The sequence below is a fragment of the Manis pentadactyla genome, chromosome 11 (genome assembly GCF_030020395.1).
Source record: "Manis pentadactyla isolate mManPen7 chromosome 11, mManPen7.hap1, whole genome shotgun sequence".
Classification (NCBI taxonomy): domain Eukaryota; kingdom Metazoa; phylum Chordata; class Mammalia; order Pholidota; family Manidae; genus Manis; species Manis pentadactyla.
The window spans coordinates 97,125,195-97,140,127 of NC_080029.1; positions in this window are offsets into that span (position 1 = coordinate 97,125,195).

Here is a 14,933-nt window from a genome sequence, read left to right on the forward strand (position 1 = left end):
CAGAGCAAATCTGTGTGCAGCAAGCCAGTTTCTGCCTCTAGGCCTACTCTGCCTGCATAGTTGTCCTGCACAGCCGTCCTCTGGGCTTCTATCCTCGGCGCTGCCACCACTCCAGCCTCTGCTCTGCTCTCCTGAGCCTTGCCGCCCTGCCACCGTGTCACCCAGACTACTGGGCAGAGCTCTTAATGTAGAGTCAATAGCAATGTATTGCCCACACATGTGCAGTGAGCTAACCAACCACGGCCAAGTGAGAATCCTGGCCACAGGAACTTTCATTTTATCCACAGGGGTGCAAAATTATTTTGAAAGCCCAGACTTACAAATTCATTCATTAGTTTATTATCCAACAAATGTTTATTGAGTGAGTTCTCTATGCATGGCACTGTAAGTAACATGGTGATAAAACAGGCTTGGATACACAACAATTTAAATATGTCTAACAATGAATGGTTATGCTTTCATACACATTAACTCAGCACATAATAAACAGTGAGGTGATGAATATGTTTTATCTAGGTCCTGTGGCCAGGTGGAGGAGCTAACACAAGATCACACGATTAATAAATGGAGTGCTTGAGCCAGTAGGTCTCCTGCCTACTTCAAACCTCCTGCCATTTCCATGTCAAAAAAACACACAAATATCAGCCCTTTACCACAGTTTCTCATTTGTTTTGGCTCTAGAGCTAGAGGTCACCTTGAAATGTCTCAGAACATCATCCTTGAACACGAGCACTTTCAAATAATAAATGTTGAAAATATCTACTTAATAAGATAAATACTGCTTGTACTCATTTAAGCTCTACTAAGTCTTCACAAATAATGGGATTTTATTCCTAAGGGAAAATGACACACTTTTTGTTGGGCCCATGTGTCAATTGAATAATGACACAGAAGCTTCTAATAGATCACACCTGTAAATAAAGTTATATCTTTATAGATGAATTCAGCTATAATAATAAGTCATACATAAGGATACATCTAGTTATAGAAATCTAAACATATGTTTAGATGAGATGCCAACATATTTCTAGATAATGGTATCTGGCAAGAGTACAAAAAGCTTTAAAGCACTTGTTATTTATTCCAAGGAAACCAGGATCAGGTTCAGAGCATGGAGAGAGTAAGGTGGGGGGAAATGGCATAAATCCTAAGAAACATGAAAAACAGCAACACAGTAAAAATAACCACTGAAATAGCTAAACTAGAGTTCAGCAACATATGCTGGGAATTAACTGTCAGTGCCCATGAAGTGGATCCAGGTTTAATCTGACAGAATAAAAAACAAACAAACCCAACACTTGGGAGATTCGGTGGAGAGTGGGGTGAGGTATGGAGAGAGAGAGGGGCCAGCTTGGTAAAAGGGGAGGACAAAATTTGTAAGGGAATAAGGATCAAAGATTTTGCAATTAGAAGGTAAAGAAACTCAAATATTAAGTTTACAAAGATGTTTCAATAGCAACCAAGTTGCTCATTTTATAACAAGATTGTCTATTATCAATTTTCATAATCAGATTATTTTGTCTAATTTATTAATAATCTTGAAAAAAGATTATTCTAAAATAAGATTATTTTGTCCAATTTCAGCAAAAATCATAGTTTAAGGCTTTCTAGAGTGAGGTGCTTGACCACTGAAGGGATGGTCCTGGTGCACAGGTAGGGCTTGTCCCTACAGGGTGGACCTCCCTATAGGATGATGTGACCCTGATATTTCTTTGGAGAGTACCCCCAAATGTCCCAATCTTCAGGCCTTTTCTCTTATGTCAGTTTCCCATGAGAATAATTTTCTAGTCTCCTAGAAAGGAGCTCGAGGTCACCTTTCAAAGCTTCCCTTGGCAGTTCCCATAAATCAGCCAATACCCTGGGGTATTGGGTAGAAGTCTGACTTCCAGAAATCTGGGAGCCAATCAGGAGAAAGGGGTTGGTAGAATCCTACCATCAATGTGCAAACTTGAAACACCTGCTTCCACCAGCATCTCTACCCAGTCTTTGTACCTGACAAGTTTCAGTGCAGAGGTTTTCTGGTTCACATTCTGCAGGGCATATTTTACTAACAGTCTGCAGAGGTTAGAGAGGAGAGGTCATAATGGCTGAGCTGGGAGGTGGAGAGGATCTAGGTGACTTCACTGCTTCTTTCTGTTCTTGGTAGAACTTAGCACTTCTACTTTCATTCTTTCAAGATTCTGCAGGGGGAAATGCCTTGCATCTTGCTGACTCCCTGCCCCTGCCCCCACCTTGCCTCCCCCGCATCCCTGCACCTTACTCCACCCTACCCCGCCGCAGGCATTTGGGTGTCAGGTTTGTCTGGTATTCAAAGTCATTTATTGTTCACCCACCCAGGCTCCATTTTTCCAAAGTTGCTTGAGATCCTCACTCTTCTTTTCTTTGTTCTTGTTAGTTTACACTTCTTTATTCCTCTGCTTTTTAGGAAGGCTCAGCTGCAGATATGTAAGGGGAAATTTATAAAAGTATAATCAAGTCAATCACGGCAAAAACATAAGCAGCAGCCACAAAAGCAGGAGCAATTTGAGTTCAAGGATAGTTTTCATCACGACTATGCCAACTCACAGAGCCTCCCTGAAACAGAAATTTGGAGTGGAAAGTTTTCACATCCTGCTTGTGGCAGGACATGCAGGGAGCACAGCAGGTGTGGGTGGATTCTGCCCCGGTCCAGGCTCCTTACCAGCTGTGTAATGTTGGGCAAGTTGCTGACCCTTTCAGTTACTTCCTTGGAAAATAGATTTAATTTCACCTACTTCATTGGGCGATTAAGGTTTAATGAGATCATATATGTGAAAGTGCCCAGCACAGCACCAGGCACACAGGCACACAGTCAACAGCAGTCAAAGCAGATTCTCCCATAGCCCTTTGGAATTAAATGTGGGCCTAAAGGCATTCATTTGTCTCTGCTTACTGCTCTGTGCCCTATAGGAAAGGGGGTTATAGGGAAAGAAAAATAGAGCAATAAATCATATGTGCCATAACCTTCAAAGTCTGAGGAACACTGCCCCAGGCAACTCCCACACCGCTCCATGACACGTGCTGGGCTTCCATTCTCACCCACATCACACCGAAGGCTGCCTGGCTCTGCTTGCTGGAGGGAAGAGGGAGAGTTAGTGGGGCTTAGATGTTTTCTAAACCTTTTAAGCACGATCCTACCCCTGAGGATATGGGTCAAATGACCTCTGAGAAGAGGAGAAAGGGAAGGGAGTAGCATTCCATATTCATGTGACTCTTGACCCACTAAAGGTCACTCCACAAGCTACATCACCCTTCCTGGGAACACTTAGCACCTGACTCTTGAGGAAAGTGTTGGGCCCTTCCTTGTGATTTAATTAGTCACCCTCAGGTGGTTGGCTAAGAGCCCACATTCCATATAATCTCATAACTGGATGGAACCTTCAAGATTACCATTCAGGGCTTTAATTTCCTCTAGGACATCCTCAACAAGTGGCCATTTGCCTTGTTAGGACCCTTCCCTTTGGGGGGAAACTATGCTGTCTGTGGACAGCTCTAAGAGCTATTTAAGTAATTCTTAATTAATTTTTAATTAAATCCGTTCATTTTTTTACATTTTGAAAGGTGAGGGCCAGCAAAGGCAATTGGGATCCATCCCTGCCATCAGGGAGCTGACAGGGAAGGCGGTGACACTCAACAAGTATGGAGTGGGAGGGACATGATGAGTGTTAAGAAAGCAGAAGCGAGCCCCTGTGGGCACAGTAAGCCAAGAGCATTGGTTCTCCACTGGACTTCAACCCCAAGGGGCAGTATCTGGGGGCTTTTTTATTGTCACAATTGAGGGGAGGTTGCCAGTGGCTAGAGGCCGGAATGCTTCTAAACAACATCCTACATGGCACAGCCCCCTACAACAAAGGATTGCCTGGCCCCAAGTAGCGCCCCCAGAGAAACCTCATCTGGAGGATTTAAGGAAGCACCCCACTCTGGGGAAGTGAAGCATAAACTTGTGCCCAAAGGATGAGTCACGGTTATCCAGGGAGCCAGTTCCAGCAAAGAGAATCGCATGCATACAGACCCAAAGGCCATGTAGCATGGCCACAACCTGGAGAATGAAGGTCATTTGGAATTTAGGCACATGCCTCAGCTCAGGTCTGTCAGGATCTCACGAGGCAAGTTCAGCCCCCTTCCTCAGGAGGACCCCTCAAGTGTCTGAGGACAGCTGTGCTTGCCCAGCTGACTTCTTCTTGAAACCCTTTGCTGTTTCTCCAGCACAGAGCTCTGTGACTCTCCCAACCCCAGTGACATCATGTCTGCCTGTCCCCCTGACTCAGGGCCAACCAAGAGTAAGACACTGGGCACAGAGACCCGTGGGGCCGCCACCACTTCCAGAGGTGCAGGCAAGATCACAAGGCTGCTTTCCTAGAGAGGCTTTGCTGGGTAGAAAGAATCAGCCATAAAGGCCCATCAGGTTTGTCATACTTGTATAGAAAATGAACCCCGGCTAAAGTTGACCTTGAGTGTTCCTGGCCCTAGCCTGAAAAACTTGGCTAGAAAAGCTGTGCACACAGAATAAGCCAGCCAGATGCAGGTCTTTAAACCTGACTCCGGGGGCAGGAAGGAGGAGGGAGAGACAAGGACAGAAGGGAGGGCTTTCTCCTAACACCAAGCCTGACCTTCAGCCTCTCCAAGCAAAGTGCACACCCCCCTGCAGTGACTACCTCCAGGCTGTACCTCCACCCAGTGGTTTGCTGGCCAGGGCCAGCCTCTGCCCTCAAGGCAGGTTAGGGCAGGACACAGGAGGCCGGTTGAGTTACAGAGGCAGAGGGCAGAGAGTAGACCATCAGGAATAGGGTCCTTCTCGTGATGTGGAGGAGGCTAGGCCGAGGTCAGTGCTAGGGGACAGGGAGAGCAGCCTGCAGGGCCACCTATGAAGAGCACCCAGTACTTAGCAGTCACGTGGTTGACTGTGTGGGACCAGCTCTGTTCACAACGTTTCATCACATCTGTGATCTGAGTTAACTTACCAATGGCCAATGTAGACTCTTCATTAAAATCAGCGATTATTCCTTCCTTATATTTTGAGTTAAATGTGTTTTGCCTTTTAAAAACTTTTTTGAACTGTTAAGGAATAGAAGTTATTGGTGTGGATATGTGTTCTAAATTTGAACTGATAAATTCATTAACTAGTTTGGAGTAGGCTTAGTAGTAGTAAGAGTTCAGTGAGTCAATTTAATTCAACAGACAAATACGAGTCGCCTCCAGTGTGTCAGACTCTGTGTTAGGGACAGAGAGAAACAGGAAATCTACCCCCAAGGTGGAAATATACCCTCCTGTAGGCTGACTAAATAAAAACCATTGAGGTACAAAGTGCTAAAGAGCATAGAGGAAGGAGAGTCACTCTGAGGGGGAAAATGAAGATGTTACGGAAAAGGTGACACGTGAGCTGGGGCCTTGGAGGGTGAGCAGGAGTTTGAGGGAGGAAGGGAATTCTATAGGGGAGGGGGGAAGCAAGGAAGGGGAGAAAAATAGGGGAGAAAGCTTCAGTGTGGATAAAGGGGACAGGTTTTCTTTTTCCAGCCTATCAGGATGACCTGTCTTAAGCTGGAAGAGCTTCTTCAAAAAGACCCTAGTATGATTCCTGAAGCAGAGACTCTGCCCACCTCTCTATGGGTGCTGAGGCACTGTCGTGGTGACATCTGTCCTCCCCACCCCTCCCCCGCCCCAAATCTCCAGTCCTCCTGGCTTCATATGTCAGATATCCTGGTTTTACTTTCAGCTGCCCTGTGCAATCCTGGGTAAGAAAAAACCTGGTTCTGTGACCTCCATCCTGAATGGCCATCTGATTCACCTCAAGAAGTTCTGGAGCTGTATGCTGAGGCATATCCCAGGCTTACTAAAATCCCAGCTGTGGCCCAGGTGACTGCCCACTGGCCTGGGGAAGGCCCATATCCATCAGACACCTTGTTCACCCATGGCTGTTATATCCATCCTCATCCCCACAGGACCCAGTCATGATTGGCATTTTAAAATGTTGCTGAATGAACACATTTGGGCCTAACTCAACATGGGGAGCAGACAAGAATGCAGGTCACCTATATTCTAGTCCTGTTTCTCACTTTTCTATGTAAGCTTGGGTAAACCCCTACATTCTCTCCCCCTCAGTTTCCTCATCCAGTAAATGGAGACGACAGTTGTTTGCCATTCATAGTGTAAAAATGGAATGAGACAAAGTTTGAAAAAAGTGCATTGAAAAGCAAAGGCATTCTATAAACACTTTGTTCTAAGTCATTACTGTGAGCTCCCCTGATTCTAGGTCTTTGTGGGCAGGGAGTGCCATCTCATTCCTCCGGAAGGAGCCATCTGGTAGAGTTCTCCATACAGTAGTCTGGTGGACATTTCAGCAAATGAAAATCCACTGAGCCAAGGCTGTCCTCTGCCAAGACACTAAAATGTCCCCTTTGTCTGAGGTAATAACTGCACTTAGTATTTAATTAAGAAAGACTTCAAGGAAGAACAATCAATTTGCAAATTACATTGGGTAAAAAGCAGATAAAGAATTGCCCGGCCATCATGGTGGTCCGTGCATACTAAGTAAGAGGAGAGGCCTATCACCCAGGCCTGCCTACACCCTGTCTGCCTTTGCAGATTTACAGTCTCCAGAGTTCATCCAAGTTGTCAGCTCAGAGAATTTTGATGCATCAGTGTATTTCTTAGGTCAGGAGCCAAGCCCACTGGGTAGAACACTGTCCCTTTATCAGTGAGAGAAATGATCAATCTGAAAAAGAATATATAATTCATGACCAAACAGAGCAAAGCATTAAATCAGGAAGCTGACACCAGCCCAATTTATGACATTGCTTTACTAAGTGTATTCCCCACTGTGTCATCCACCAGCCCATCTTGATCTAAAAACACCTGCTTTGGAGAATGGGTCTCTCTTCAGCTTCGGGAGAGAAAGCAAATCACTTCAATCAGCAGCCATTTCTGTTGATGGAAAACCTCATGGCCCTACGCCAGCAACATATAAAAGTAAATAAAAATTGAAGTGCAGGTCTGAAAGAAACAGCGACATGATATGGCTACATTAAAATATTTATGCCCTCAGACTTTTAGACATCCATTATCTACAGTATGTTAATAAGAATGCTAAACTGACCTTGGCTGGGACACAAAACTTTCAGTGCTCTGCAAAACAAGTCTGTCCTACACACCTGCAGTTATGGAGAAACACACCAGGGAGAAGGTCAAGAGGGGAACTCTGACGTGGGCCAAAACCCCAGCCTGGGCTGGTGGGGGCAACTCGTGACTGGGGAGCAGAGGACTGTGTGTGAGTCCCACTTACTGAGGGTGACACTGGGGAAATGGCCTCTGCTCTCCAGAGCTCCATCTCTCCACACGTGCCCCGTGAAAGGATCGCAGACCATCAGTGAATGCCACGCCTGCTGACTGCTTTCAGCTCTGAAGTGAACTATTTGACATACAGGTTGCCAGGCCCCACCCCAGACTCAATCAGTCTCAGAAGTGGGTGGGCTGCCCCCAACACACACATTTCAGATGGTCGAGGGTGAAGCGAATCCTGAAGAGATGCCCTCTGAACTGCCCTTCCCCTCTAAGAGTCTCTGGCCAAGTCCTATGCAGTGATATTTCTAGGTCACAAATCCCCCTGAGACAAACTTAAAACGCTTCTCATCATCTGCAGAATCAATGGCTCTGCATTTGGTTCAGACTCACTGTGACATTCAACGCCCTTTTGAATCTGGCTGCGATCTACTTTCCTTATTCCTTCCTTCTCCACAAACTCTATGCTCTTGCAACTTATTCCCTAAACAAGTCATTTTATTTCAAATTTCCACACTTAGACAAGCCATTCTCATTTCCTAGAATGCTTCCCCACCGCCTCAAAATACGTACATGAATCCTTCCTTCAAACCCGGTTTCAATGCCTGCTCCCTGATGGCCTCTCCTCTCCACAGTATCATCATCATCCGCGTGTATGACTGGCTCTCCACCAGACTCGTAGCTCTCTACTTCTCTTTCCTGTGACACTTGCATCTGGGAGCGGGCAGATGTATGCCAAGCAGCTCAAGCTAAGCAGGAGGCACTTATCTGGGGCAACACCTTTCTAAGTTGGGGAATATTTTCAATATTTAAACAAGCACAGATAGGTCATAGAGCCAAGTGCAAAATGTGCATGAAATTTTAAACTACAACAAAAGCCCTCAAACTAATATAAAAGGGAGATTCTGGCAAGACAATCAAGTTAGGCTGCCACAGTCGTCAGCAGCACCCTCCCAAGCCAAGGCTCACCTCTCCACTCTCCCAGCCCCGCTGACCATCCCCAGTACTTCAGGGAAAAGTTTGGGAGGGTCGTACTCACTGCTGACCTGTCCCCTCAGCGTCAGCACTATTCCTGGCACATGGGAAATGGTTCAGTGAATTTGTAATTGTTGACTAATCGGGTGGCCAGACAAATGGATGTTAAGTTAGGAGCAGTGATGTTTATGTAAAACAATAGTTTCTTCATAGTAAATCCCTCCAAAATGTGACGATTTCTTCATCTTGCTAATACCAACCACTCTTTGATACAATGAAAGTAATATATACTGTGTCATTGTAGGTCCCTTGGCACTAAATAACAATTTGAAACTGCAGCAAGCTGGGCTTTGCTGGAGTGGGATTCTGTTATGCCTCAGTTGGATGAAAAAAATGAGAGCTGCCTGCAGCTGGCTCCCAGCCTCACAGTCCCTGAAGGCCTGGCCAGGGCCAGCGAGGCCAGCTGGCCAGGAACAAGCCCAGCCAATTGCCTGAGGGGAGAATGGCCACTGAGCTCAATATAAAAATTAGGAAGGTTTGAACAACCTCGGGCTAACTAAATTTGCTGCTCGGTCATGGTCATTGGTGGCTGTGAAAGTTACTGAGGAGAAATGGGGGTTGGGGGAAGATGAAAGCCACATTCCAGAAAAGGGGGTGGGAACTCAGTGCTGAGGGGCCATGGATCAATGTCCCTCATGCAGCTCCTCTCACAAACATACTCACGGAAAAAGAACCCTAAAACTGAACCAGGAGGTGGATGACCCCTCACAGTTAACCTCTAAAATAAAACTGCTTAATGTTGAAACCAAATTGGACAAATCTGGCTTAGAGCAGTGTTCATAGCAGAAGAAATACAGTTAAACAAAAGCCTTCCTGCCACCCTCTCCCTGCTGCCTGCCAAGTCAGCCTCCTCTGCCTTTTGCTCTCATTTCTGGCCTCCCTGGCTCACCTAGGCATCCCTCTGGGTGACTACTTCCCTTCTCTTTCTCTCCCCTCAGAAGCAATCCTTCTCCAAGGCCTTGCCTTCTAAACGTCTCTCCATCTCCACCGCCCTCCCTCCGTGGCCACCAGCCTCCCTCCAGCCCTGGTTGATGTCTGCTACCCTCTCTGCTAGATTGACAGTAGCCTACTGGGAGTCCCTGCACCTAATCAGGGTCCCCTCCAAGCCACGTCCAAAAAGCAGCAAGAGTAGGCTTCAAACCACAAATCTGACCATAACAACACTTGTTTAAAACCCTTTGTTTTCTCCTTGCTTTTAGGCTTAAAGTCTAAAACCCTGACTCCCTCCTACAAAGGCCCTTCCCTGCCTCCCCAGGGCATCCCACACTTGCTTCTTCTCACTCTCAAGAACTCCAACTGCTGCCCTCTTGCCAATCAGCAAGAGTGGGAGGCCTTGGTGTGTTGCGTTTCCTCTGCCTGTAAAGCTCTCCCAGGCCCATTTTGCTTGTTGCCCTTCACTCTTCCTTCCGCCCTTCCCTGACCTCTCCTACAGCCAGTCCCTCTCCTTCATAGCACTTATCACAGGTGTATGTGCCCATTGCACTGAAAACTTCCACCCATGTATTTATTTCACAATAAATTGTAAACTCCGTGAAAGCAAAAATCATGTGGTTTTGCTCACCATTTTGTCACCAGTATTTTGAACAGTCCCCAGCAGACATTCAATAAACATTTGTTGAATGGATGCAAGTGTAAATAATTGAATAAGCAAGCTAAAGACATCAATAGCTGCTGTTACTACAGCCTCATCAGGAGCTGAGTCTGACTTTTCCTCTAAGGAGGTATCAGAGCCCATGTGATGAAGGAAAAGAGGTGGTCCTCAGTCTGTCAGCAGCTGCTGAGGCTGGTGCCTGTGCTGTGTAGACCTTCACACAAGAGGGATCCCTGATCCCAAACACTGTCCTACTTCCACCAATTCATCCCTCAGCCAAATGCACCTGGCAAATGTTATCACTTGTCCAGGATACACCAACTACAGATCTCAGACTCCTGCAGGCCCAACCTTTGGGCAGCTGGGCCTGATGCCTGTAGATCAGATGCTGCAAGCACAGTAACTTTTTCTTTAAGCAACTCATAGACACAGTCCCTTCCAGTGGGGTTTAAACAAGTTACAGATATAGATAGAGATACAGGTGTGGATATAGCTAACAGAAAGACAGCACCTAAAAAGAAAGGATTAACAAGATTAATTCCTGAGGACAGAGATGCATGAGTTCTATTCTATTTCTATCTTGCATAGCCCTTAGGCCCCCATTCGGTATCAGTTAAACTGGATTGACATAAAAGACCTAAGGAGAGACTAGGATGGTACTAAGTCAACTGAAACGACTAGTCAACCATTATTTGTCAAGTCCTGGGCAAGGCATTACCTGTTTGGTAACTGTTCTTTCTCTCTGTGGTATACATGAATGAGACAATGTCTAAATTCCATGATGTCCCTAAACAAATTGCATCGTTAGTGCTAGAATATTATCTAAACAGGATTGTAGGGTTGAAGGCATTTTAGAAAGGTGTCATCCAGTTGAGCAAAAATTTCTTCCTCAAGGAATCCTTCTCTTCTTCTTCTTCCTCATCAAACAATGGCACCATTGAAAGGTTGACATGAAGCCCTGAGAATCTGAATGATCCTCTGAAATTACAAGAGCATGGATCACAGAAAATCTGTTGGCCAAACCCAAGAAAATCAAAATGTAGCTTCCAACTTCCAGCAGCTGTAAGGATAAAGATTCTTGATGATAATCATTCACCTACATATCCCTCAGCAATCATATTCCTTCACTCATTTGAAATCTCAACAATCTTTATCATCCCCCACTTCACAAGCAAGAAATTCAGAGCTACAAAGGTTAAATGTCTTTCCCAGGTCATCTAGCTAACTAGTAGGAGAGCCAGGATTCAAACCAGGATCTTCTGATTTCAGAACCAGGGGCCTTTCCATAACTCTCTGCTTCCCAACAGGAGGGAACCATGCTCATCTTATTAATATTATTAAATTAATGCCTCATAGGTATATTTTTAATCAATGCTCTGAAAATTTAGTACTTAGAAAAATAACATCCATGTGTCCCAAAGATAGTACCTATCCCCCTGCCAGCAAAGCAAAAATATCAGTCATGTCCCACCAGGTGAAAAATGCTGGCCAGTTGGCACTAGCCCAAAAAGAGAGAACATGTTGGCAATGCATCATAAGTATTGAAAAATGTCAGCTTTCTGCAGGTGAGTGAACACTCCTGGCCATAAAAGGACGGATTTTCTCCAGATAGCAAGACATCATCCTAAATGCCAACTCCACCTCGCTTAAAATGCTGGGCCAGGAGTTCCTAGAAGCTGTCAGTCAAATCAAGTCTGTGCCTGCCTTGTGGACTTGAACTGATGAACTACTTTGGGTCCCAAGGAAGAAGCAGAGGGGATCAACCAGACCTTGTGACTGGTGAACGTAAGCTGCATTTCAAAACAGATATAAAAGCAGACCAGACCATAGAGAAGCTCACATTTTAAAGAAAACAAATGTTTTTGTTCCGGTTCAGGAAACTTTCAAACTACATTATTTAAGCTCAAAAGATGATACTTACGCTATTGTGGTAGTGAAGAAAATTGACTACCAGGTGGAGCAAAGGAACAGTGCCGCTGAAATCTTTATGAGTAATCTGAAATGAAATGTTTTAAACCAACTCACTTCTCAACTAAGGCTCTGCTGATACTATACAGATGACATCTTTCTCATCATAAAAATGATGGAAAGTGCACAATGGAGTTATTTGAAACCAAAGATTACCAGAGATCACCTTCATTAGAAGTAACAGCATAGATCTTGGGCTCCATCCTAGGATATTGTACTTCCTGCCTCTTCACAGCCCCTCAGTCCAAAAAGCCATTGCCGATTTTAAAGGTTATGACTATCGAATCAGCAGCCAGAAATCAGTAGGGCTCGTACACACATAACCTTGGCGCCAACCCTGTGCAGAAAGACCACTAAGGCTTCTCCCAAGAGACAGAGTGTAGACAGCAGGAAGAGAAAATAAATGGTTCAACATTCTTTATATTCAAATGAGGAGCATTAGTTTAGTACTTTATGGTTTGCAAAACCCACTGTCATGCATCTTATCTTCCCCACATCCTGTGCAGAGGCAAGGTGGGTATTTTCCACATTTTCCACCTTTTTTCTAATACCCCAAGCTAAAACACTTATGTTAACTGATTTGCCCCAAGTCACACATATAGACAGTGACTTGAATTCAGCTCTTCTCTCAATGCCATTGTTCCCATTACAAGCTGCCTCTGGTGAACTACAACAGTAATAGCACTTGTCTTTAGCCCTTTATTATGCGCAAACCCTTACATTGCACCATCTCATTTGTCTTCTCAAAAAACCACAGAGTACAGAAGTGTATTTCCACTCAAATGACCTCTGTCCTCTAAGTAAGTTGACTAAGGGCATAACCAGTTTTCCAGATAGCGTGAACGGATGAGGTGGTTAACTAGGACTCCTTCCTGAACTGTCACCAGAATATTTTTATCTCTACCTATTCAGACCATGGGCTAAGTTGGAAAGCATCCTAAGAACTTAGAAATCATAAAGATTTGCCTTTTTTCAAACTAAGCCCTCCAATATCCACTACCATACCACAACAGGAGATTCCCAGCATGCTGATATCATCTGAGGTGCTATGAAATAGGAAGTAGTGAAGTGCACTCCTTAAGCCACACTACTTTCTGACTGACTCTGGTCTGGTTCGTGTGAACATCGAGAGTCAGCTGGTGTGCTGACTCAGATAATGTAGTATCTTGCATTCAATAGCGCTTCTAGTTTACAAAAAGCTTCCACACGCACAATCTCATTTGATCCCTACAACAGTATTAAAGCTGAGTATTATATAATTAGTGAGTTTATACTTGAGATGAGTGAGGCTCAAGGATGCTACATGGTTTCCTTGGAAATATCAGAGCAAGAGGCAGTTATTAGACCCCGAGCCCAGGATTGCTTCAGAATGCCCCCTGAGCAGGACCACAGGAGCTGTCCCCTGGGTCAGCTCCTCACCCCAGCTTCCCACCCATCCGTCCCTAACCAAACCCGGAGGATGCCTGGCGTGACCTGCCTGCTTGCACCGCTCTGCTTCCTTGTTCACTTGGGCACATTGTTTTCCTCCAGCCTTTTCAGTCTCTTCAGTCCTCACGCCAAGCTACCTCCACCTTGCGTGCCCTTCATGTGTCATTCCTCACCTTCTTAGGAAGCTTTTTCAAACCCTAACTCTCCTCTCGGATTCGAAATTAGCAAGATGTTTGCCTGAACATGAGTCCCCCGCAAATGCGGGCAACCAGTGACAACAGAGCCAGTGAGCTAACGGGGCACCTGGTTGCTGTCTTCCTCCAGCCCTGATGTGTTTTAAGCGTTGTACCTGAGGTGTGGCCTGTGGTCTTGCCAGCTGGAGTCACTGCCTCTCGGCTGCTGTATATAATATTCCTCCAGCACGTTCTTCCTCCCTGGGGCTTTCCTGTCCTTGTCCTCAAAGCCCAGGACTGTCTCAGAGGTGAGTCAGCCTGTAGGAGAGAGGGGGGAGCCTGCACTAACGAGAGAGAGCCTCTCCCTGCCAGCAGCTGTGTGGCTCTCAAGAGACACACTGTGCCCTAAGGAATGCATCCCCACGCGGGGAGGAAGAGCAGATCAGAAGGCGGCCCTGGAAAATCCTCACGGCTCGGCCTGGTGTGTTCATACACACACACTCTGGTAGTTCACTGAGCCTGGTGCCTTTTCAATCACCTTTGGAAGCCATATATATATATATATATATATATATATATATATATATATATATATATATTTGTTGTTGTTGTTTGTTTGTTTTTCAAAGCTTAGGAAGCACAGAAAGATTTGGGTGCATCTAACACCATGCCAGGGAACGGTTACCAGCTGCTAAATGGGATTTAAAAGTCTAAAGACAATTGTTCACAGATATTTCCAATTTAGGAGTTTCTGGATAGCCTTTATGCAAACCTTTTATTACTTCTAATGGTCATTTGATGGGAAGTAAAGTGACTATAAATTAGTGCCTACTATTCGTGATAATAGAAAAGAGGTCAGTTTGTCTTTTGAAAAAAGCACAGGCTGGGAGAACGAATGAATTGGTTCCCAGTGTCCCTGCTGACTTACTGAGTGATCTTGTGGGCAAGGTAACTGCTCTAAGTCTTGGTTTGAGGTGAAAAAGGTCACAAAATCCTCTAACAAAGAGAAAGGGAAGCCATGCAGGTGAATGCGCCCTGTCACTGGGGCTGCAGTCTGCATGGCCTATCTAAGCAGATAGAAAAGCAGTAACACTCTGGATATTTAACATAAGAGAAACAACAATGACAAAAACGTGTCTGCCCTTAGTCATGGATGTAGAGGATGGGAGTGAGTGGTCAGGATGTCTGGAGACCACAGAGGGGCAGCTGCATCTCAGATGCTTTGAGGACCACGGAACCAGGCCCTATAATGTGTTATTACCTTGACTTCTGCTTTTTCTGATAGTTGCTCTTTCAGGACAGACTGTAAAGACCTTTCGCTAATCTCCAAGTGCTCGGGTCCTGCCTAAGACTGTGCAGCTGGCTCACCAAGAAGCAGAACAGGCTCCACCACAGAGCTCCAGGCCAAGCTTTGCAACATGCCTGACCGAAGTTATCGCTCTGGC